The sequence below is a fragment of the Malus domestica genome, chromosome 17 (genome assembly GCF_042453785.1).
Source record: "Malus domestica chromosome 17, GDT2T_hap1".
Taxonomy (NCBI): Eukaryota; Viridiplantae; Streptophyta; class Magnoliopsida; order Rosales; family Rosaceae; genus Malus; species Malus domestica.
This window is the reverse complement of record NC_091677.1, coordinates 17,816,139-17,841,694: the sequence shown is the minus strand read 5'-3', so window position 1 is coordinate 17,841,694 and position 25,556 is coordinate 17,816,139. Positions and strand designations below refer to the sequence as shown.

The window sequence follows — 25,556 nt, the reverse complement described above, 5'->3', positions numbered from 1 at the left end:
AAACACGTGAAGCTTGCAGCTCCCACTACATTGCTATGACCAAGAAGGGTAAAGGAATAGCATTACTACTTGTTGTTAGGGAGACTCCTATATATGTTGACCTCCATCCTCCATAGCTAGGTAGACCTGCAAATAAAAAAAAATGCTCAACTTTCTTCACATTCGAGATGGCACTCTCAGCAGAGTCTCTCGAAATACTTAGCTTATTTTCCTCCTGGTAATACCTCTGTAAACAAGCCACATCAAAGCAAGAGTATCTCATATCATCAGGGTTAAAAGCAAGAGTATCCTATATCATGCTTTTCCCCTGTCTTTTCCTTTGGCCTTGTTCTTACTTGCAAGACAAGGAGAAAGAGAGCAATCAGTCAGCACTTGGAATCAAGCTTCCAATCAGGAACTGACTGCCTATAACCCCTTGCCTGATTACTTACCTGGCATTGCTCTCGAGTACTCATCTTCAACATCTTATGCTTCAAAAGAAGATACCACATCTGCTTGAGGAACAGATAGGGCAAGCAAGAATGATACAAGGAAGCATGTGGAGACAAGCGTAACAAAACACGTGCCGACACATCCACTACTTTGTCAACAACAAAAGTATCCTATATCATCAGGGTCGAACGTACTCTAGATTTGATGGACTTGTTTTGACCTTCAAATTCTTGAGTCGGCTTTATACTCTAGAGGAAACCAGAAAACCCTCTAGCCTAGTTCAAGAATAAGCCTGTGGAAAGTTACTTCTTCAAAAGCAAAAGTATCTCATATCATCTCTTCTCCATTTGCTTCTCCTTATCGTTGTTGTTGTTTACGACACAAGGAGAAAGAGAACAATCAACCGGAAGCTGAAGTCAAACCTCCGATCCAGGTTGTTTGCTTGGAAGTCTGATTGCTTACCTTGTCTGTTACCTTATTCGGCAAATCTCCTAGCTTGGCGACTTGGGGGACTCCTACTATAGGGTTTGTATAGCACTTGACCAAGCCAGAAACTACAAGTAAGCTTCAAGTGAAATTGATACATTACCTTGTGCATCTTCATCGGTTAAAAATACCACCCCTGGATAGAGGAAAAGTACTTCCAGAGAAGATGTCACATCTACATATGAGACAGATAAGGCAAGTGAAAATGATACCACACTTCGGTACTTAGAATTTTCGTGATTATTTAATAGCTTGGATTTTACAAGTCCCCAACCGAGGAACTTCCTTCACTTTGGAACTTAGGGGAGCACTGTTTGTACCATACTTGACCAATCTCGAAACTACTGATCACCGGTCAACGTTATATTGTCAAGGACCCAGAAGAGTTTCCCTCCAACCAGGAGGTCAATCACATCGTGACACGTGTCGACATCAGAAGCCAATCATAGCACGACACGTGTCAACATCAGAAGCCAATCACAACACATGTGTCAATGTCAGAATGAAACTAAAAACTCTCTTTTATAAATAGAGATCATTCTCTCACAATATTTCCTAATGTCATTTGTACTAAATCATTCACTAGTATTCACTAAAGGAGAGCTTGAACCTATGTACTTGTGTAAACCCTTCACAATTAATGAGAACTCCTCTACTCCGTGGACGTAGCCAATCTGGGTGAACCATGTACATCTTGTGCTTGCTTCCCTGTCTATATCATTTACATACTTATCCACACTAGTGACCAGAGTAATCTAGCGAAGGTCACAAACTTAACACTTTCTGTTTTACCAAAGTCCTCACTGATTTTGTGCATCAATAACCCTCACGAAGATAAATGATCATTCTTAGTGTCGACATCATTTTAGTATTTAAGTTATAATCTTCAATCCATATGATTCTTTAATATCATAAACATCATGGATAAGATTTGTGTTGGCAAATTGTTCGATCTGTAGTTCAAGACCATATTCCTCTCAAGACTTTATAATCTTTCTTGACTCTTAAGGAGTTTCAATTTAATATCAACAACTTCTTGCAAGAGATTTTAGTATGTTGCAACAATATCATAATGATAGTACTCACTAAGGCAATTTATACCATTCATTGGTATTGAGTACATAATTTATGCTTTATCCTTCAGGGGCTTACTTTAAGCAATTTGAATCATTCAGGGATTTTCTACACTTCATGACACATTTTCCTTTGGAATTTATACAGAGCAATTTGCTCCCATGTATACTTGAGGGATTTACTTATGGAGATATGATGTGGGCGACTCACAAACATTCGTATATAATTCTCCATTCATATGAACTCGTTTACAAGAGTATAATTTCATATTTCAATTAGTAACCTTGTGTCATATCATGTGAGTGTAATTCACTGTATTACAAATGCCCATATGTAACCTCATTGGTTCAACATATTTTGGCTATTTGTATTGTATTCAAGTATATAGGTCCATTTTTCCACGTTCTTACAAAATTGTAATGGAATTGCCTTTCTCCATTTTGGCCAATTATTTTGTTGACAGAAAAAGAACGGGACTCAATATCAACACAGCTCATTGATGAATTTAGTAGCTACTTGTAAAAACCAAAATTACCATTGGTTATCATCAATTCGAGATCCCATATTCTCATGTGCATGCGCATGCATAAAAGCTTTTCATTTCTTTTGGATATCCATTACCTCTTTAAGGACGTTACACTATCTCTTACAGGATAGTCATAATTTAAAGAATGCGGATCATAACTTCCTCTTGAGTGTTATAGAGCTTGGATTTTAATATCCACTTCTGGGAGTTGAGTCATTGGAACCTATATGTCTATCATGCTCCATGCATAAGACATCAACATTCCCATGTTCGCGGATTGTCCTTTCTGGGACGTATATCCATGTGATGACTGTCATGATTCTGGCATGCAACAATTATGCTTCGGGAATACAATAGTTCAGCAGTGCCATATTCTTTTTTTTTTTTTCGAATGAATGAACCTTTTGAGTCTAAGGGTCTGCCACGCTTCAGGCGTGCAACAAATAAATCATTTACTGCATCATAATTTTGTCCAACAGGGACATCAATTCTTGTAGGCACATTTGCAGCAAGTGTATATGATTTCATCACTTTCGTTGCATCATTCAATTATTCTTACTTCTTTTTTTTCATTGATTACTTCGTAAATCAAAATAAGACAAATTCTCTTTATTCTTTTGGAACGGTATTTTCTCATCATTCTTCTGGAATGATATTTTCTCATCGTTCTTATGGAACAATGTTATTTTCTCCCCCTAGGCGGGAAAATTGTCTTATCAAAATGACAATCTGCAAACCACGCGGTAATCATATCCCCAGTCAAGGGTTCTAAATATTGAATGATAGATGATGGATCAAATTCAACATAAATTCCCAGTTTGTATTGATACCTTATTTTAGTACGTTATGACAGTGCAATAGGCACATAGATAACATAACTAAAAACTCGTAAATGTGTAATGTTTGGCTGATGCCTAAACACGAGTTGTACTGAGAAATATCGATGGTTGGTAACTGGTCTTAACCAAACTTAATTGTGAATTATGTAAAATGGCATGTCCACATGTAGAAAACTTGCAATTTCGTTTTCATAAGCAGAGTGCGGATAATCAATTTCATCTGCTTAATAAATGTTTTTGCTAAATTATTTTGAGTATGAACATGAGGAACATGGTGTTCAACATCAATCCCCAATGACATGCAAGAATCATCAAAACTTCGAGATGTAAACTCTCTAGCAAATATGCATTATATCATCATTTACATACATGAAGGAACTTTTGGTCCTTATTTAATAGCCTATGGATTGGGATTCTCATGACCTTTATTACAATTAAGTTGAGGCACTACGTCACTTCAAACTTAAGGTACTTATCAAGAAACTTCATGTCCGCTCTTGAGGATCTAGGGACTTCATGCTTGATCTTTTTGCATGATGGAACTTCGGGTCCAATCATTTTATGTGATGTAGATCAAGAAACTTCAGGTTCTGATTTGATCAAGGAACTTCGGGTCCAATATGTACTCATTGTAACAAAAAGAAGTACAATAAATAAATTAAAGCAATAGGCGGTAATTCCAGCCATGGTAAATAAATTGCTTTTAAGTAAATAAAGCTTGTGACAAGGGGTTTGATTCAGCACCATTCTCATAAATATCAAAGCTTTAAAGCAAAGGGTAATAATTCTAACCACTGTAAATAAATTGCTTTAAATAAATAGAACTTGTGAAAGGATTTTAAGCCAACACCATTCACATAAATAAATATTATCAGAACCTTTTATTTTGCCACTTCCTTTTGTCCCTTTTATTTGTTAATTAATTTTTTTTTCTTTCTGTTGGCACCAAGCTTCAAAACCTTTTCTTTTCTCACATGCTGCATAATTCCTAAAAAACAACTTTGCCTTTTGTTTTCTTTCACATGGTGCAACATACCTTTTCAAGGCTTTGGCCCCATTTCCCTTTTTATTTTTGTTTTCACAGTTCTGAAGTCATTTTGGTTACTCAAGAAATAATAGTAACAATAAGTTCCAATTGGTGTTCGTCCTCCATGAGTTTCGAAAAAGTCGAAACGGTTCTCATAAATTTTGGAGCCAAGAGTGTCTGCAACTTATGAGAAGATCAAACCGTTAGATTTAGCTCAAAGTTTAGTATAATATGGATAAGAGGATACCGAACAACTTTCGTGAAGAAATAATTTCGATTTGAGCTACGGAAATGGAGTTTTGGTACTCATAAGGTGGCTGTCCAGTTTTCTGCGGAAATTGGAAACTAGTTTGGTATTTCAGACATTTGCAACTATCGCACTGTTAAAGTTTTCTGAAATTTAGATATGTTGTAGATATTGAGTGGACTAACAACTTTCAAGAAGAATGTATTTCAATCCGAGGTCCGCAAGTTGAAGTTCCGAGGCTGTTTACATGGCTGTCAAATTCTCTACAAATTTTGAGTCTGTACTCTTTTTGTCACAGCCCGTCCCGAAATATTTTATCGATGACGTGAAGTTACTAAATTACCCTTTAACGTTTTGAGTTATGTGGTGGTGTGGTTTAAGTTTAAGTTTTATTTGGATTAATTCTAAATTTTCCTAAGTTTTAGGACACTTAGGACTTAGAAGGTATTTTCTTTGGTTTTGGGTTGGTGACCCACGTGGATCACACACACGCACACTTTCCCTTTCTCCCGTGGACTTCTCTTTCTCACTCTCTCGGATTTCCTGCAACTTCCGTACAAACTGTATGGACAGCCTTCGAACTCTCCATTTCAGGCACGGATCGAAGTTTTAAAGGTAAGATTCTTGCTCATTGTAACCTCCTGAGTTCATTGGTACCTTTTTTTTGGACGTGAATGCTTCGAAAAACCCTAGAACCCGTAACCCAGAAATTTAGCATTGTTCATGTCGACGTAAATATGATTGTTTCAAGGAATTTCAAGCTCATAGGGAGCTTAAGGAGGTCCTTACGGAGCTCGGAGTACTTCGTTTAAAGAAATTGGAAGTCGAAATCGTGAGAACGAAGAGTTTCAAATTTGGTAGGAATTATCGAGGCTTTTTCAGGTGAATTTCCGACGAGTTGGTGGTTGGGGCAGGTATGGTTTTGTTCGTCTTGTTGAGATCTTGAAAATGGTACCAATTATGTTGAAAATGGTGCAAAAATGAAGAAGTTAGGACAATTCAGTTAGTTTTCCAGAAACCGGCGAAGTCATAGGCGACTGGCGACTCGCCGGAGAAGACAGAGAATATTCCGTTAGTTTTGATGGAATATGCTAACGGCGTTGGCTAACGCTGTTAAGAATCTAACGGTATATGTGGGGATTTGATGGAATATTCCTGACGACGTTAACTGACGCCGTCAGCGTGCCTGGCATGTGCCCGCACGTGGGCGGCGCATGTTGTCGTGCCTTGGTTGGTGCGTGGCGGCGCATGGGTGGTCCAAAAATTATTCTAAAAATTTGGGGATGATCCTGAGGTTGTGTAGGTCACTGTGGCATATTCATATACCCAATTTGAGCTATGTATGAGAAGTTATTAGCTAGTTTTGTCTATGTGCTTTAAATAACATTTTTATAGTTAATTCGCATATAGGTGAGACTTATCCCGAGGACGAGTGTGTTCAAAGGCGACTCGGGGGCTACGACCCTTCGACATATCAGTGAGTGGGCTTTTGGTTTTTAGTATATATTAATATACTTGATACTTTCCCAGAAAATATGCTTAAATGAGAGTATGCCTTGAATGCCATGCATATAAATTTTTAATTCGTATATGAATTGATATATGATGCATTATATATATAATTGTGGTACTGCGGACGCTTAGGTAAACTCATGTGAGTTATGTTTTGTTATGTGAATTATTAATGGTGCGATATGTGATTGAATACTGTTGAGCTCATAGAAATGCACCTAGGGTGATTGTGATTTAGCCAGAGATATGGCACATGCCTGTTTATAATGTCACCTTCCGCACCATATGCTCATATTGGATCAAATTTAGGTGCACAGTCTTGTCGTACAGACCTTATTTATGGTTCCGACTCGTAGGTACCTAGCGATTTATCGGCCAACTATTATGTGAGAGTAGTATTGAGCATAATTATATTACAGTCAGTATTATCGTATAGACCTTTTCATTTGGTTCCGACTCTTGTGTAGTGTATTGCCGTATAGGTCATTGTAGTGACTCCGGCTAGATTGACTTTGAGCTAAGAATTCAGCCGTACAGGCTACCATAAGGGTTCCAGCTAATATGTTATACTTATATGAAGTTATTCTCACCTGAATTACTTCCTCTGTTATATTTTGGCATGGCATACATATGAATATTGTTTATACCATATTTGGGGCCTCCGTATTTAGATCTCGTACAAATACTCAGGGGACTTAAATGTAATTATGTAATAAAGGAATGGGTAAATATGTAATAAGTGAGGATCCTTTATTCTATAAAAGGACTCATCACCCACAATTAGAGGAGGCCAATTCCTAGGCCCTCTCACCCCTCTGAAAGCCTCACTCTCGTTACAGAGGCTCTCACATTCTCTCCCTCACTTCTCAGAGAAATACATAATCAGTGTGGACGTAGCCCAAACATTGGGGTGAACCACGATACATCTTGTGTTATTTACATTTCTTGCAGATTCATGGTCGGATTTACGTTGTTCCAAGACCTTCGGTTTTGTGCATCAACATTTGGCGCCGTCTGTGGGAAACGACACGAAAAGTTATGTCGGTTCTCTCTCAATTTTTCATCTTACCACCGTGAATCTACACAACACCTTCAAACCAGACCAACAACAAAAAGAAAGCCTCTACTTCCCATTCTCAATCAAAACAAGATCTAGAATCATTATGACAACCGGAGCCGAAGATTCTTACCGAAAGCAAAACAGGTACTTGCTGTACATAACCGCTGGGATCATAGCGCAAACCATCATCATAGTCCTTTTTGTGGTTTTCGTCCTCCGAGTCAAAACTTTCAAAATCCGCTTAGACTCGGTTGCAGTCGACGGACTCGCCACAAACTCCAGCTGCTCTTCTCCTTCCTTCAAGGTTGAAATCATGCCGTTGTTACGGTAAAAAACAACAACTTTGGACACTACAAGTTCGAGAGCAGCAAGGCAACTTTCTTGTATAAAGCCACCGAAGTCATCTGCTCAAGAATCCTATCCCAGATCCTCCACTCCAAGAACCCCATCTTAACTTTAGCTATGGCAGACTCGCCAGGGATGACGCTGACCAGATTCGTGACTCGCTCAAGCAGATGAGCCAGCTCGTTTCCACCAGCCGCGGGTCGTCGTCGTTCCGGTTCCAAATAAGCCTCCCAGATTTACGCATCAGCCGCATTCCTGGACCTTCTGGTTCGATTACCCGGCCGTCAAGTTCAAACAGGGCGCAGGTGACATCCCGCTCTCCCTTCCACCTGAGCGCCGTCTACCTCGCGAGACTAGTATCCGCCACTGCTTCCACATCGGCGTCGAAGCTCTCAAAGCCAACACCCCACCTTTGGATGTCGTTGAGCTTGTGGTTAGGGAGCTAGAGAACATTCCACATTTTCAATGCTGGAAAGGGGTCAGTGCTAACCACATATGGCACTGTTGAAATGGAAGATGGCGTTATGGATGACAAAAAGAGATGTAGAGCTGTTTCTGGACTCATCAGTGTCGTCGATCCCATCTCTTTAGCAAGATAAGATCCTTTTCCTTATTATTTTATTACTTTATCATTATTGTGATAAGATACTTTTGCTTTACAGTATGCATATTAGAGACCACATCATTTCTTTCATGGTTGTCATCATGTCCCACTGCTTGTGAAATAGCAACAGCTTGACGAGACCACACTATTATTAAATAGTTTATTATTTAATCATTCGTGAACTAATTTATTATTTAATAGTTTATTATTATTTTGTGTTGGTGGATGCTTTACAGTATGCATATTCTTTGAGGAGACTACATCATTTCTATCACACTTGCACAGTTAGCAATATATTATTTACTTTCATGATTTGTGTGCATATAGTGTGGCACCTCACAATATATATATATATATATATATATATATATATATATATATATATATGATCTGATAGTGCGGCACCTCACAATATCTACTTTTCCACTACTGCTGTGTGCTAATTATGTCGGGTCACAACGCATACACATCATTACTACTATCATTATTTTACTGTTATACAAATTGCATTACTACCTAAACGAACGGGGTGACATGTTATAATAATATGTTTTACATTATTATTAATGATTTATTACATGACTATTTTCCATAACATGTGACAAGTCTAACCAAATTACACCTTTTATTATTTGAATGTTAGGGTGACATAATTTTGGTGGTTCATGGCACGGACTTTGTTGATCAATATTGTTGCTGATTAAATAAGCATACCGATACTATTGATCAGCCTATAGATCACTGAGCTACATGCTTATGGTGACAAAGATTTAGTCTGAACGGTGATCTCTTGTCTGATCGACACCCACTTGCTCGGACATTCGCTTATTGGGACACCTATGTGCCTGGACCCAACTCGATGACCCTACAGATAGACCTAACTCGATGACCCTACAGATAGCCCCAACTCGATGACCCTACGTATGGCTCCGACTCAAAGACCCGACTTGCGAACCCGATCAGCGGATCCGACACACTGAGTGCATGTCGACATAAAGTAGATGCTTGCAATGAGGAATACCACGAGTCGAGCCGCCTCGCAGCGAGCATAGCCTCTAGCCGAGCCGTCTCGCAATGAGCATCGCCTCCAACTGAGTAAACGCCTCGCCAGGAGCATAGCCTCTAGCCAAGCAGCCTCGCAACGAGCATCGCCTCCAGCCGAGCAGTCTCGTAACGTGTGATACCTCTAGCCGAGTATTGCTTTATGTTGAGTATTGCCTTGGGCTGAGTACTAGTTCAAGACATCTAGCCACTTCGGCCCGTACATGGATTGAATTTCAAGTCTCCAGCCAAAATACTCTATTGACTGAAGACTTGGGGGACTACTGTTTATACCATATTTAGGGCCTCCATATTTAGATCTCGTACAAATACTCGGGGGACTTAAATGTAATTATGTAATAAAGGAATGGGCAAATATGTAATAAGTGAGGAGCCCTTATTCTATAAAAGGACTCCTCACCCTTACAATTAGAGGAGGTCAATTCCTAGGCCTTTTCACCCCTTCTCAAAGCCTCACTCTCGTTACAGAGGCTCTCACATTCTCTCCCTCACTTCTCAGAGAAATACATAATCAGTGTGGACGTAGCCCATAGGGTGAACCATCTTGTGTTATTTACATTTCTTGCAGATTCATGGTCGGATTTACGTTGTTCCAAGACCTCCGGTTTTGTGCATCAATAAATATGATTATGTAAAGCATGATTGAATTGATATATTTACATATATGCTTATATTCTGATTCTGGGAAGAATTATATAGGGGTGGTTCGGTATGGGATATCATACGGAAACTAGTATCCCGAATCCCAAACTGAAATTTTTCGGGACGAAAATTTGAAGACCAATCCCAAACCAAATTTTCGGGAATCCCAAATTGATATATGAAATTATGAATTGTTGTTCAAATATATAATTCAAGAACACATTCATGAACTAGGAATGTCATTTCATTCACACCACCATTTAATCTAAAACTGGCATGCTTGACTGTTTTTATCAGAGTCAAAATTCAAATTAATTAAACCCGTTTTGCAATCTGTTGAGACTTGAGACACAAAAGAATCAAGCCTTCTGAAATCATCAGCCATGACAACAGCAATAATAAAATCCAAATGAATATAAAACAGAACATGAAAAATATTCAAGGTGTAGGGCATTCCAGGTTACGGAGCATGAATTAGAAACTACTAGCATCAATTATAAAAGAATAATATATATAATATATATGTATATATATATATATATATAATAATTAATATTATATATTTTCGGTTCGGTATGGGATTCCTGAAATATCGAGAAGCCAATCCCGAATCCCGTACCGAAATTTCGGGATAGCATATCGAAAATTTTGGGAATTTCGGTTTGGGAAATTTTTGGTTTGGGATCGGGATTATTTCAGTTCGGTTCGGGATTTTCGGGAATTTTTTCCACCCCTAGAATTATACATGTTTTACAGCGAGGGGTTAAAAATATTGAGAAATGAAATGGTTTTGTAAAACATTTATTTTTGCCCACTCACGTTTTTTGTTTTGTGCCCCTCCAGGTTTTAGGTAAGTTTGTTGTTGGTGGCTTGAGGACTTCGGCGATTCTAACTTATCCAAATAATTGTAGGACATCTTATGGTACTGTATAATTAGTACTTGTCCTACTGGACTGCACCTAGACTTTTTATGCTTTGATTAGGAGTATTTACTTTTGTATCTTACTCCTACCACTTCTTGTTAGTAGTGCACTCTAGTAAATTCGGTTTTAAATATTTGTATATTTCTTATCTTTATTGCTTCCGCAATGTGCACATGGCTACGTCACCCTCACATGACGGCCAGCATGCCTTGATCTTGGTCGGGGTGTGTCACTTTTGCTTCTGCAAAGAATGATATACAGTCATGCAACAACATATATACATTTGCTTCAGGAAAATCAGTAGTACAAAGATTTTAAGATGAAATGAAAAGATTTTCTTATTTGTGAGATTCCAAGCGACAGAGGTGAACAGGATTTGTGGCGTTGTGTTTTCCATTGACATGAGAGCCTCTCGTGTTGATAACGTGTTGTAAAATCGACGGTGGGTGCAGTGGAATAAATGAAACAAGACACAAAATTTACCAGGTTTCTCTAAAGCCAGTGTGACTGTAGTACGTCTTCGGGGCAACAATGGTGCTTTCATTATAATTTAGAATAATAAGAGTACAAATATAACTCTCTTTTTTATCTCCTATCCTCTTCCTCTCTTTTCTCTCTTCCTCTCTTTTTCTCCTTCCTTTCTTTTCTCTCTTTTTCTCCCTTCCTATCTCTCCCGTGAGTCTCTCAACCTTCTTCACCTCTCATTCATTTTATAAACAAAAGAGAACACTATTCACTTTACAAATTTTCCACAAATGAATAGTAAAAATACTATGCATAAGTAGTAACAAACTATTCATGTGGGCCATCCACATATTGTTCACGACATATCTCATATTTTACATGGGTTATTATTTATTAAACCAAACAATTATTTATTTAATTTTAAAAAACGTATTCTATTTAAATGCATATTATTTATTAAACCAAACAATTATTATTTTATTTTTTAAAATAGTATCAAATTTGTTTTGGGGGGGGGGAATTTATAATTTTGGAGGGATTTTTGCCGCCATTTTTTTCTTCTGTCGATTATAACCAACAGTAATGAAATTTTTATGTCTGTTTAATCGACAGTAATGCAAATTTTCCAAAGTAAAACCCCTCCATCTCTTCCTTGCGCCGGTGCCTTCTCCCTTCCTCCTTTTCTCCTCTCCTCATTTCCTTCTCCTTCTCTTCTCCCCTTCTCATTCTCACTTCAATCACCAGTATGTCTTAAATAGAAATTATAAACTTCTTAACTTTCTTAAATAGAAATATCAAAGCATGAGAAAATCCCGCATACAAAGGAAGAAAGGCAGCAACATAAAGGAGAGACCTTGTCAATTCCTTATCAAGATGACTCAAGAGCACAACTGTAGCAGTGAACGAGAGCATGGTCGTCGCTTGCGAGAAGAAAAGAAAGGCAAATCCTAAATGCAGCCTGAGCGGAAGAGATTGATGGAAGTTTTTGTACTCAAACTGATATCAAGATCAAGAGAAACATGACGAGAGAAGACAATGAGCTGATGAGCGAGACAAGGTTTATGATGATAAAGGTGGTGAAGAAAGGAGAGTGTTGGAGAACAGGAGCACCACCTGAACTATAACCCCTGAGAGCAGTGTAGGTGGCTGCACAACTTGCACAAATTTATGGTTTGTCTTTTCTTTCTTTTTTTTTTAAAATATATTTATCTGTCTTTTCAATCATTTTCTGGAGGAAATCAAGTATTGTTAACTCAATCGGTAGGAATTTTCAACGTGCTTTTTGTGAATTGGTATAACCGCTGGTCAAAGCAGCCGCGTGAGGTGGTGATTTCACCCAAGGAGAAAGAGCCATAAAAAAGATTAATAAACAATGCATGTGGTCTTGACATCTTCCTTGCCCTGCAGCAAGTTAATCAACAGACACACACACACACACACATATATATATATATGTTGTCCCATTTCTATCTCATTATCTATATATATACACTCAGTTTGCTCAGATAATTGAAGCCTAAAGAACCATACAGAGTCAGTATCACCTTGCTCTTTTCCACAACTCTTCATTAATCCAGACACAAATACAAGAGGTATATCGAGCGAAAAAAGAAACGTTGCACATCTCAAAGCTGGAAAATGCAGGAAAGGTCAATTTGAAAGGGAAATAAATGATTCAGAAAGTGGTTTATATATATATATTTTTATTATTAATATATTTTCTGTCGGTTTTATCCGACAGAGAATGCTCTTATTTAATCATTATTAATAAATTCTTTGTCGGTTATATCCGACACAAGTTTTGTCGGTTTTAGAGTATTTTCTGTCGGTTTTATCTGACAGAGAATGCTCTTATTTATTTATTATTAATATATTCTCTGTCGATTAAATCCAACATAATTTCTGTCGGTTTTAGAGTATTTTCTGTTGGAAAATTCATTTCCTGATGCTGGCAATTCTGTCGCTTATTATATCTGCCACTGCATCCATTTTATGTTGGATTTTGCTTAATATCCGACAGTAATATACGTTTCTTGTCGGTTATCATAGCAACACTAATAAATGGTTTCGTAGTAGTGCACCTTTGTTCTATTCCTTTCACTTCCCCTTTATCTGTATGCATTGCATGTTCGATAAATAAAATTTTCATGTCATTATACGGTGTAGCTAACTCATTATGCAATTTCGGATTTTCATATTGTTGTAATTGTTTTGGTGTTGTTAGATTGAATGTTACAATTTGCAATCAAGATAGTGAATGTTATAGTTTTCAATTAGCATATACTTTTGTTTTGAAGTACTTAACCTTTTATTATTTTGTTTGAATTAGATGCAGTCAAAGGCATTAAAGGCCTCAAGCTCAAGTTCAAACTCAATGAGATCAAAGCTTTGGAATATTTGAACTTTAATGTTTATTTGAAGTTTGATGTTTATTTATTTATTTTAAGGCTTTGGACTTTGGAAGACCTAATTGTAATTATTTGGGTAAATTACACAAAACTACCTCAACCATGGGTCGAACCACAATCTCATACCTCATATTTTAAAAATTACAATGTCATACCTCATCTTATGAATTTGTTACAATATTAGACATCCGTTAGGTTTTCTGTCAATCTCAATGCTGAAATGGCTTAAGGCGAGGCCCATTCCCTAGCACTAATTGGATTAAAAACTTAATTTAATATTAATTTAAAAAAAAATCATTTAAAATTCAATATTAATTAAATATTAAATTTTTTAAAATCATTTAAATATTTGATTAAAAAAGTAGGACCCACCCCCTACACAGCCTTCACCCTTACCAAATTAATATCTGTAACCAATTTTAAACAAAAAACCCCAATTCCACCCAAACCCTAATCCTAAATTTTAAATTATTAGCACTAATCATCCCCATAGCAATGTCCACACCACCACCACCATCGTCGTCGCCCAAGGCCTCAGTCTCCACCACCATCGTCGTCACCCACAGTCTCAGTCTCTGCCTCGCCCCCAGTCCTAAATTTTGAATTTGCCTGTTTCAGAGAAAGCTTCGGGCTTTGCTCAAGGGTTTATTGGTTTTGGGTCAGGGGACGGGAGGCAGCTGTGCTGGTGTTCTAGGGTCGAAGGGAGAGCGAGTTTGATCGGGTTTTTGGATTTTGGTTTGGGGTTCGGGAAAGGAGGCGGTGACAATTGGGTTTGGGTTTCGGTAGAGTACCTTGAGAGAGAGATTGGTGGGGACGATGGCGAGAGCCATTTGGGATTGGAGACAAGATAGGAGTTCGAGTTGGGTGGTGCGCTTAGAAAGGATGGTGATTGATAGGTGAAGGTTGTGGTGAGGAGTGGTTTTGGTTTTGGGTTGGGGGAAGACATGTGCGGGGAAGAGGTGTGAGGAGATAAGGGGTGGGTCTCATATTTGTTTTATAAATATTTAAATGATTTGATTTGGATTTTAATAGTTAATTAATTTTTTAATATTTAGTTAATTTTTTAATCTAGTTGGACTAGGAAGTGAGCCCTGTTCCAAGCCATGTCAGCATTTAATATAGAAATTGATAAAAAAACTAACGAATGTTTGATATTGTAACAAATTCGTAAGATGAGGTATGACATTGTAATTTTTAAAACATGAGGTATGAGATTGTGGTTCGACCTATAAATGAGATAGTTTTGTGTAATTTACCCTAAAAATTATTTTCATTGTTTTTTATTCTATTGGAAATTTGGAATGCCTATTGTATCGATTATGTTGAAATTGAACTTTGAATTTAATTATAGACTCCTATGGAAGATGTATTACTTGGAACAAACCTACAAAAAAGGCTGCAAGCTTTGTCTGCCTAGGAATTTTTCTTGCTATTGAAAATTGGGAAAAAAGAAGAAGAAAAAAATAAAACCAGACTGAAATCGAACCCAAAAAAACCAAACCAAACACAAACCGACAGAAAACCGAACTGAACAGAACATTAATTTTGGTTCGAGGGCTGCAACCTTTGTTACCTTTTATTCATTTGGCCAAATCGGATTAATGTTCCCCGTGGTGATCGGATATTTGGATGCTAGCCCTTGTGGTAAAAAAATTAGGATTTAAACCCTTGTGGTGGAGATTATTAGCAAATTCAACCCAAAATGAAGAATTCTGTTAAATCTCAACACTTGTCATTCTGTTAGCCGTCTTCTCTCTGTGTAATACTAATTGTACCTACTCAGCTCTCTCTCTCTCTCTCTCTCTCTCTCTCTCTCTCTCTCTAGGCTTTTACACAAAACAAAACACTATATCTCCGATTACCATATGATCAGGGAAAAAGAAGCGTTATGAGTATGTGTGGAACATTGTACTCACTCTAAAAGTACCATTCTAATACGAGCATTCCACGGTAAAATTATGTTACTGGAACATTGTGTTTTGCGTGAACTTGCTCGATGAAATGACAGCCTCTAACATATCTGAAAGATAAGATTATCAACAGAAAAACAAAGTCAAGATTATCCTAAGTCTTTCTTGATTGAGTTTCGAAATGGAAAGAAGAAGCAGACGCTTTATCACACGGGAGTTTCTTCTTGAATTCATCATCTATGTGCAGAGCATCATGCAACGAACCATCACTGCGATACTCATAGATAAGAAGACGGGAGAGCAGGCATTGCGGTTGTGCTTGGAGCCGAGCCGCCAGAAAACCTCGAAGATCAGCTCGTCGGGAACAAGGCCAACATAAAGAAAGAGTATGGTTGGACATTTTTATCCTTATATTTATTTGAAATTAACACAAATCTTTTTTTTTTGAATTAAATTTGCTAATAATCTTTACCACAAGGATTTATATCTTAATGTTCGGACCGCAGCAACAATCTTTCGAATACCCTATGATCATTAATCCGATTTGGCCCAAAAAAACTGTAAAAACGTATAGAAACAGGGAGGGGAGTGGGACTTTCTTGCACTGGCTTCCTCGTTGGCAGTCTCCGCTGATGTGATAATCAATGGAGAAACGTCTGTACCTTTGAAGAGAGAGAGAGAGAGAGAGAGCAATTAAAGGCAAATTCCTGTCAGAGAAAAACCCATTTCTCGGCGGTCACACCAAAAGCACTTCTCCGCTGAAGCTTCACCTTTCTGCTGATTTTCAGCTCTCCGTTACTGTTTCTTCAGAGGTAAAGACTTCGTCTTTCTAAATCCACTGTATTTCATTGGCTTTTTTTTCTTGGTGAGAATTGGAATTTTTAAGTTGGGTTGATTTCTATCACTGCATGCTTGGACTGTTTCGATTGTAGAGTAAATTTTCCAAAATAAAATCCTGGGTTTTCTTGTTTTTTTGGAGTTCTTGATTGATTCTGGTCTTAAGTTTCATACAACACCTCAGTGAAGTCGCTTGCCGTTGTTTTGGTTATCATATATTGGGATTTGCAATGCCCTTTGATTCAAAGTTTGCTCTTTTTAACAAAATAAAGGAAGGGTTTTGTGGGGTTGTTGCCCACAAATTCTGTTTAAGCCAAAGAACAAAGTTACAAGAACTGCGGTTTTGCTTTCGATTATAATTTACTTGAATTGATTCTTAATTTAATATCTTTTCTGAGGTTGTTTTATACAAGATTTCCTCCTTCCGTTTGCTTGAGATTTTCCCATCCTTTATGTTGGTTTTCCATCCCATGACGAGTTGTCCTAATCTTAGAGGATTAAATTGTTTGTTTTCCCAATTTAAATTGTATACCCAATTGAAGTGGTTTTTCCAATTGAAGAACGATTCATCACTAGATTCCAATTAGGATTAGTAATCCTTAATGAAAAAGACGTTTATTATGTTTATATAAAGGGGCTATTGCACTAGTTTTGAATTGGAGCAAAACAATAAGTTGTATACCACTCAAGGAGTTAGAGTGAGAGAATATTGTGAGGGCAGAGTGTTTGAGAGAAAAGAAAAGATATAAGACTGTATTTCTTATTCTTTTAGGTTTTTTGTCTAATCTTAATCCTAGAGGCTTGGCAAGGTTATCCGTTGTACTCATTATGATACAACAACAACAACAACAACAACAAAGCCTTTTCCCACTAAGTGGGGTCGGCTATATGAATCCTAGAACGCCATTGCGCGCGGTTTTGTGTCATATTCTCCGTTAGATCCAAGTACTCTAAGTCTTTTCTTAGGGTCTCTTCCAAAGTTTTCCTAGGTCTACCTCTACCCCTTCGGCCCTGAACCTCTATCCCGTAGTCACATCTTCGAACCGGAGCATCCGTATGCCTTCTTTGTACATGTCCAAACCCATTTTATGTACGTGTTAATGCTTCACCGCCCAACATTCTGTGCCTTACAGCATCGTCGGCCTTATTGCCGTCCTATAAAATTTTCCCTTGAGCTTTAGTGGCCTACGACGGTCACACAACACGCCGGAAGCACTCTTCCACTTCATTCATCCATCCAGCTTGTATTCTATGGTTGAGATCTCCATCTAATTCTCCGTTCTTTTGCAAGATAGATCCTAGGTAGCGAAAACGGTCGCTCTTTGGTATTTCCTGATCTCCAATCCTCACCCCTAACTCATTTTGGCCTCCATTTGCAATGAACTTGCACTTCATATATTCTATCTTTGATCGGCTTAGGTGAAAACCTTTAGATTCCAACATTTCTCTCCAAAAGTTAAGCTTCGCATTTACCCCTCCTGAGTTTCATCTATCAACACTATATCGTGTGCGAAAAGCATACACCAAGGAATATCATCTTGAATATGTCCTGTTAACTCATCCATTACCAACGCAAAAAGGTAAGGACTTAAGGATTGTTGATGCACAAAATCAGTGAGGACTTTGGTACAACAGAAAGTATTAAGTTTGTGATATTCGCTAGATTGCTCTGGTCATTAGTGTGGATAAGTATGTAAATGGATAGAGACAGGAAAGCAAACACAAGATGTACGTGGTTCACCCAGATTGGCTACGTCCACGGAGTAGAGGAGTTCTCATTAATTGTGAAGGGTTTACGCAAGTACATAGGTTCAAGCTCTCCTTTAGTGAGTACAAGTGAATGATTTAGTACAAATAACATAGGTGCAAGCTCTCGTCTTCACTTGCCTTAACTGTCTCATAGGTAGATGTGGCATCTTCTCTGGAAATACGCTTCCTCCATCCAGGGGTGGTATCTTTAACTGGTGGAGATGCACAAGGTAATGTATCAATTTCACTTGAAGCTTACTTGTAGTTTCAGGCTTGGTCAAGCGCGATACAAACCATGTAGTAGGAGTCCCCCAAGTCGCCGAGCTAGGGGATCTGCTGAAAGAGGTGACAGACAAGGTAAGCAATCAGAGCTCCAAGCAATCAGTCCCAGATCAGAAGTTTGATTTCGAGTTTCGGCTGATTGTTCTTATTCTCCCTATCTTGCAGGCAGCATGAAGGATAAAGAGAAGAAAAAGAGAATAGAAGATATGAGATACTTTTGCTTTTGAAGAAGTAACTTTCGACAAGCTTATTCTTGAACTGGGCTGGAGGATTTTCTGGTGTCCTCCATAGTATAAGGCCGACTGAAGAATTTGAGGGTCAAAACACGTCCATCAAATCTAGAGTACGTTCAACCCTGCTGATATGGGATACTTTTGCTGTTGACAAAGTAGTGGATGTATCGGCACGTGTTCTGTTACGCTTGTCTCCACATGCTTCCTTGTATCCTTCTCACTTTCCCTATCTGTTCCTCAGGCAGATGTGGTATCTTCTCTGGAAGCATAAGATGTTGAAGATGGGTACTCGAGAGCAATGCCAGGTAAGTAATCAGGTAAGGGGTTCCAGGCAGTCAGTTCCTAACTGGAAGCTTGATTCCAAGTGCTGACTGATTGTTCTCTTTCTCCTTGTCTTGCAGGTAAGAACAAGGCCAAAGGAAAAGACAGGGAAAAAGCATGATATGAGATACTCTTGCTTTTAACCCTGATGATATGAGATATTCTTGCTCTGGTGTAGCTTGTTTGCAGAGGTATTATCGGGGGGAAAGAAAGCTGAGTATTTCGAGAGGCTTCGTTGGGAGTGCCCTCTCAGATATGAGGAAGGGTTGAGCATTTTTGCAGGTCTGTCTGTCCGTTGAGGATGGAGGTCGACATATATAGGAGTTTCCCTAACAACAAGTAGTAATGATATTCCTTTACCCTGCTTGGTCATAGCACAGTAGTGGGAGCTGCCAGCTTCACGTGTGTCAGAGCACTTTGAAAAAGTGGTCTGTGGTATCTGGAAAGTTGATGTTGAGTGTGAAGATTACAGACAAGCTTTATCCAAGGAGATCTGGCTTTCGAAGTTGAGAAAGCGGTGCCTCTTCGATTTTCGTACAAGCAATCCTGTCGGGGATCTGGCTCTCGAGATTCGAAAAACGGTGCCTCTTCAATTTTTGAGAGAGCAATCCTGCTGGGAGTCTAGCTCTAGAGATTCGGAGAGCGGTCTCTTCGATTTTTGAGAAAGTAATCATGTTGGGAGTCTGGCTCTCGAGATTCGGAGGACGGTGCCTATTCGATTTTGGAGCAAGCAATCTTGTTGGGAGTGTTTTCTCGAATGTAAGTAAAGGTTGGGCATGTTTGCTAGTCTACCTTGCCACAGAGCATAGAGGTTGATACACAAGGACTTTCCAATTATCCAGCAGCGGTGCTGTTCCTTTACCCTTGTAGGTAATAATATGGTAGCTAGACCTTCAAAATTTATGTGTATAAACTTTGTTAATGCTGTTTCTTTGCTATTCTTTTACCCTTCTTTGTCATAGCGATGTAGTGGGAGCTGCAAGCTTCACGTGTCTAAACTTTGTCAGAGATCTTTGGCAAAGTTATCTGTGGTACCCATGAGCTGATGGTGCGTGTGGAAAGTGGATGATTGAACAGTAAGATTCACGTGCTTTCTACTTCACCAGAAATCTTCAACAGAATGCCCGTAATTTCAGCAAAGCTGAGTGTGCATGTGACAGGTGCTGACAAGGCTGAAAAAAATAGGTGCCTCTTCGATTTTTGAGATCGGCCCTCGTGGTCTCTGAGCAGCCCAGCTTTTGAGAAAGCAAGCGCCTCTCCGATTTCTGAGATCGGCCTTCGTGGTCTTTGAGCAGCCCAGCTTTTGAGAAAGCAAACGCCTCTTTGATTTCTAAGATCGGCCCTCGTGGTCTCTGAGTAGCCCAGCTTTTAAGAAAGCAAATGCCTCTTCGATTTCTGGGCAGGCGCCTCTTCGATTTCTGAAGCTCCGTCGAGTGCAGATTTTTATAGAGGTTGGCATTAAGTTCCAAAGCACACTTGAATCTTCACCAGTAGAAGCTCCCTTCTTGCACTTCTAAGATCTTGATTTGTCCGACCTCTTCTCTCTTCAACACCTTTGAAAATGTCTGGCCCCTCCGACCGTCGTTTTGACTTGAACCTCGTTGAAGAGGCAGCCACGCCTTCTCCAGACAACATATGGCGCCCATCCTTCTTATCCCCTACTGGTCCGTTTACCGTTGGGGATTCCGTGATGAAGAATGATATGACTGCTGCGGTGGTGGCCAGGAACCTTCTCACTCCCAAAGATAACAGACTACTTTCCAAACGGTCTGATGAGTTGGTTGTTAAGGATTCTCTGGCTCTAAGTGTTTAATGTGCAGGTTCTGTGTCTAATATGGCCCAGCGCTTATTTGCTCGAACCCGCCAAGTTGAATCATTGGCGGCTGAAGTGATGAGTCTCAAACAGGAGATTAGAGGGCTCAAGCATGAGAATAAACAGTTGTACCGGCTCGCACATGACTATACTACAAACATGAAGAGGAAGCTTGACCAGATGAAGGAATCTGATGGTCAGGTTTTACTTGATCATCAGCGGTTTGTGGGTTTGTTCCAAAGGCATTTATTGCCTTCGTCTTCTGGGGCTGTACCGTGTAATGAAGCTCCAAACGATCAACCTTCGATGCCTTCTCCTTCTAGGGTTCTGTCCAATACTGAGGCTCCGAATGATCCCCCTCCGGTGCCTTCTCTTTCTGGGGCTCTACCTACTGCTGAGACTTCTCCTAAGCAACCTTTGTGAAGGCTCCCTCTTGTTTGTTTATTTTGACTCATGTATATGTACATATTTGTAACTTATCGGAGATATCAATAAATAAACTTTGCTTCATTTCAACGTATTGTGTTAAATACACCAAAGCCTTCTTCACTGAGTGGGGTCGGCTATATGAATCTTAGAACGCCATTGTGCTCGGTCCTGTGTCATGTCCTCTGTTAGATCCAAATACTCTAAGTCTTTCCTTAGAGTCTCTTCCAAAGTTTTCCTAGGTCTTCCTCTACCCCTCCGGCCCTGAACCTCTGTCCTGTAGTCGCATCTTCTAACCGGAGCGTCAGTAGGCCTTCTTTGTTGCTCCCCAGTGGGCGTAGGCACATATAGCCGAACCACGTTAATTCTTGGTGTGATTTATCTTGGTTATTTTGTTTTCTATGTCTGACTTTGTTCTGTTTTTCCCATTCTTAAGCGCGATATTCACAACACTGGACTCCGAGCAAATTTAATGAAGGAAAACGAGAACAACTTTCATGAGGTTTGATAATAGAAGAGTTCGCATGAAAAGTGATTATGCCGATATTAGTGATATATTAGGAATTAACGTGGCAATGTGACTGGTTCATACTAGAGTGGCATTACTATCGAAAATTACAAATTCTTTGTTAAGTCGAAGATGATGATGATTTTACTCTACCAGTGCAATATGGCTAGTACGATGCCAATATGAATTAATTAGTGCAAATTCTTTTTTAAGTCGAAGATGCTTCTGTCATTATGATTTAGTTAGTGAGTGGTTGTTCTTTATATTATCCTTTTAGGATGCACTACCAAGAATCTGGGAAGCCGATTTCTGCATGCTTTTCATTTGTTGGGCATTTTCCTTCCTGATGAATCTTTTATAATCTTTTCAAGTTTTAGTATGAACTGGAACAAGTGACACTCTTAAGAGCAAATACTGCATTGTTGTGATAAATGTCAATGATTTCCGCATCAAGTACTGCGTCCACTCTTGAGTAGTTAAGATTATGAGGTGAATTCTCAACGTAGTGCAATCATATGATGGTGTGCCGTATAAGTCTTTCAAGTCTTGACCTGTCAAATAACTATTTTCTCTTTGTGGGACAATCCATTTGCTGGTATATTAGTTTTTGTACCCTTTCCATTTCACATTCATTTGAGTGTTTCATGCAGTTTATATCTTAGTAACTTGACCGATACTGCACACAGTAAAATGGTCTTTGATTTTCCTCAACTTGCACATCTTCATTCGTCGTAGTTTAACCTATCATCATTTGTTTAACAGAATAATGTTTTTGTGTTACAACTTCTTTTATTATTTAAAATAACAGTTAATTTCAAGACGGAGAGCAGAACTGAGGTTGACTATCTTTCAGCAACATGGATCAGAGTATGCAACTCCTTCTGCATCCTATTTCATTTATTTGTCCGTATAAAATGTCACTATCTACGAATGTCTGTAGGAGGAAAATGCGGCGTTGCACAATGCTGCTTTCTATGCCAAAAATTTATGTTCACACATGCAACTCTCACTTTTTTCATGCACACTGTGGGATGCTACTTAATGATTAGCTTAGGAGATTCAACATCAGTTGGTAAAAAGATTTTTATGAAATCATTGACCTGGCATATGACTAGTCTAGTGAGGCCTCCATACCGATTGTTTGTACTTTGTAACTGACAACTCCGCTTTACAGCAGCACATGTCAAACCACTGAGTAAAATTGATTTCGGAAGGACTACTAAAAGTCCTTAACATCTAGGGCACATTTCAAATCTGTTCTGCCAATGCAGAAGTCATTTTTCCCACCTTTCATCATTGGTGGCTAAGCTTATACAAGCGATGAGTTTAATTTATTAATGGATTACTTTTGTTAAATTTTATGATAAGATGTTATTGGATTGCCTTCTGAAAGTGGTTGGGTGAGCACAGGGATCTCAACAGATGTAGTGAACCATAGAAGTGGCGACTATGCTCCTATTGGTGACCAAGAGGACCCAAAATTGGGAATGTTTGACAAACCCCTTCCTTGCTTTGGCTGGGGAATTGGATGGTTTTCATGAGTATTCTTGGCTGTTCTCTCTCCCACTACAGTCCGCCCCCACCCCCCCCAACACACACACTAATTGATGCGCCTTTGTTTTTTCAGTCTTCTGCTTGGATTTGTATTTCCAGTGATGTGGTACTACGCCACATTTCTTTACTTTGTGAAGTATTATCAAAAAGATCCAAGGGAACGAACTGGACTTGAAGCGTCAGCAGTAGCAGTAAGTTTTATGCTAAAAAATTAAGCAGCTTAATAATCATTTTATCCTCATTTGTAGAAGAAATTTAATTCTGTTTCTCCTCTCTAACCTTATTTCTTTTCTTCTTTTCTTAACTATTTCAAAAATTTTAACAGATAGAAACTTTAAAATCATGTGCAGGTTAAATGGGGTAATTCTGAATTTCTATTGGGAAGGGTTGTAATGAGCAAAAATAATGCTACAAATAGAAGCGCCTATAAGTTAAATTGTGTATGGATTTCAGTGTTGTACCTTGCATTCTTGATCCTCTGTTATTTCTTGCTAATTAAATGCTTCGGTTTACAGTGTTTTGGTTGGTTTTGGTTTCAGTGTGATAAAGTGGCTCTTTGGTTATTCATGTCCTCCACCACTTACCACTTACAAGTCCATGTTTGAATTGGTAACGTTGGAAAAATGTCTATACAGTATAGATACGTGTTTGTACATGAATTTCAATTTCTAATGATGATATAGAGTATAGATAATTGTTTCTACATAACTTCAATTAGTAGTGATGGTGCATTTGTGGTCTTTATCATCTTTCCTTGATAAAAATGTTGTGCTTCTTGCAGGCTTTGATTTGTACAGTTGCTGTGTTAATAATGCTTGCTGTCTTTGTTATCAAGGCTTTGCTTCCCTAACTTTTGCCAGCTTCATAAAAAAAAAAAAAAAAAAAATCTCTATGTCGACAATGGTTAGCTCAAGCGTTCTTCTGTAATCACATCAGGCGCAAGAAAGGAAAATATTGGCATCATGGTATGTCCATCTACTGATACCCGAAACAGTTTTAGCTTCTCTGTAACAATGTGCTAGATAAAAACCGTGTACATAAGCATGCTACTGCTTGGCTCCCTTTTAGCGGGAACTCTATGTACAGAACATATTGTAGAAAGGTAGTACATTTACAAACAATTACACACAAAATCATCATCTCGCATGGATGCATCGGTGAATCAAGAGCTAGAGGATGCGATCAGGTCTGATCCATGTTTAAGAACTAGCAAGTTAGTAGCACATTCTATTCTAGGGGCAGACGAGACTTCTAGATTAGTATATATAGAGATGGGGCGGTCTGCATCTTGGTAGATGCTATTAGTATGATATCCTTCTGCTGCTTGGCACATTCTTATACAGTCAATTAGGACGAGAGCTGCTACGGAAATGGTGCTTCTTTTGTCCGCCCTCTTGTCCGAGCGATGAGGGATGGTGGAACACAAGGTTAGGTCAAGAGTTCGGTGCATTGTGGTTTTCAAACTTTGCACTGAGAAGTGTACTTTTCTTTTGATAGGGTTTTGCACTAAATTAGTGAAATTATTCATATTATATAATGCTATTGAAAGTAATAGCAACTTCTTTGCTGCTTTACAATTACTATAAACCCAACACCTTTCCTAATCTGTCATTCACACATTTAATATGATTCTTGGTCGATTTAACACCTTTCTTTCTTGGATGGGCAATACCAAAGATTGCTTTCACCATCACCGGAACACCAGCCCGTGTATACGAGAGAAGGACTTGCATGGCATAGATACCCTGTAAGACTAAACTTATCCAATTTATAAGTTAAGAGATTAAGCTCATGAACCACAAATTTATACAAGGCTGAATTGCATCGAGAACTACTGTAAATGTAGCTCCGAGGAATGCTGAAAATGTCGCTTCAAGGAATGCTGCTGAAAATGTAGCTTCAAGGAATGCTGAAAATGTAGCTCCAAAGAATGCTGCAAATGTTGTTAACAGGTATGTTCATTGACTATTAGAAACACCAAATGATTTTTCCTTCTTTAGAACTCAGTAATTTGTGTCATGATTAGGATTTCAGAAGTTTATATTTTGTATTTAGCAGTGGACTGAATTGTTTGATTTTTCGAAGTGAAAAGCACCTGTACTGAAAATGATTCATAAGCGCGTAAGAAAGTAGGTGGACATAACAGGTTGACATTACTTTTCTACATAGAAGGCATCATCATATTTTTACACGAAACTGTTGCCAACAGGTTGACTTTTTTTTAAATTAAAGGCATCATCAGATATTTACACTAAACTGTTGCTAACTTGC

General features: G+C 38.6%; 2 long non-coding RNA genes across 2 annotated transcripts; both read left to right on the top strand.

Annotated features, from left to right (window-relative positions):
- The first annotated feature begins 16,085 nt into the window (after nucleotides 1-16,085).
- LOC139193772 (uncharacterized) lies at nucleotides 16,086-23,268 on the top strand. The gene is made up of 3 exons (XR_011578240.1): nucleotides 16,086-16,374; nucleotides 22,540-22,598; nucleotides 23,142-23,268. It is a non-coding gene; the product is annotated as an uncharacterized lncRNA (long non-coding RNA).
- A 90-nt stretch (nucleotides 23,269-23,358) lies between these two features.
- On the top strand, nucleotides 23,359-23,802 carry LOC139193773 (uncharacterized). The gene is made up of 2 exons (XR_011578241.1): nucleotides 23,359-23,476; nucleotides 23,636-23,802. It is a non-coding gene; the product is annotated as an uncharacterized lncRNA (long non-coding RNA).
- The last annotated feature ends 1,754 nt before the right edge of the window (nucleotides 23,803-25,556 follow it).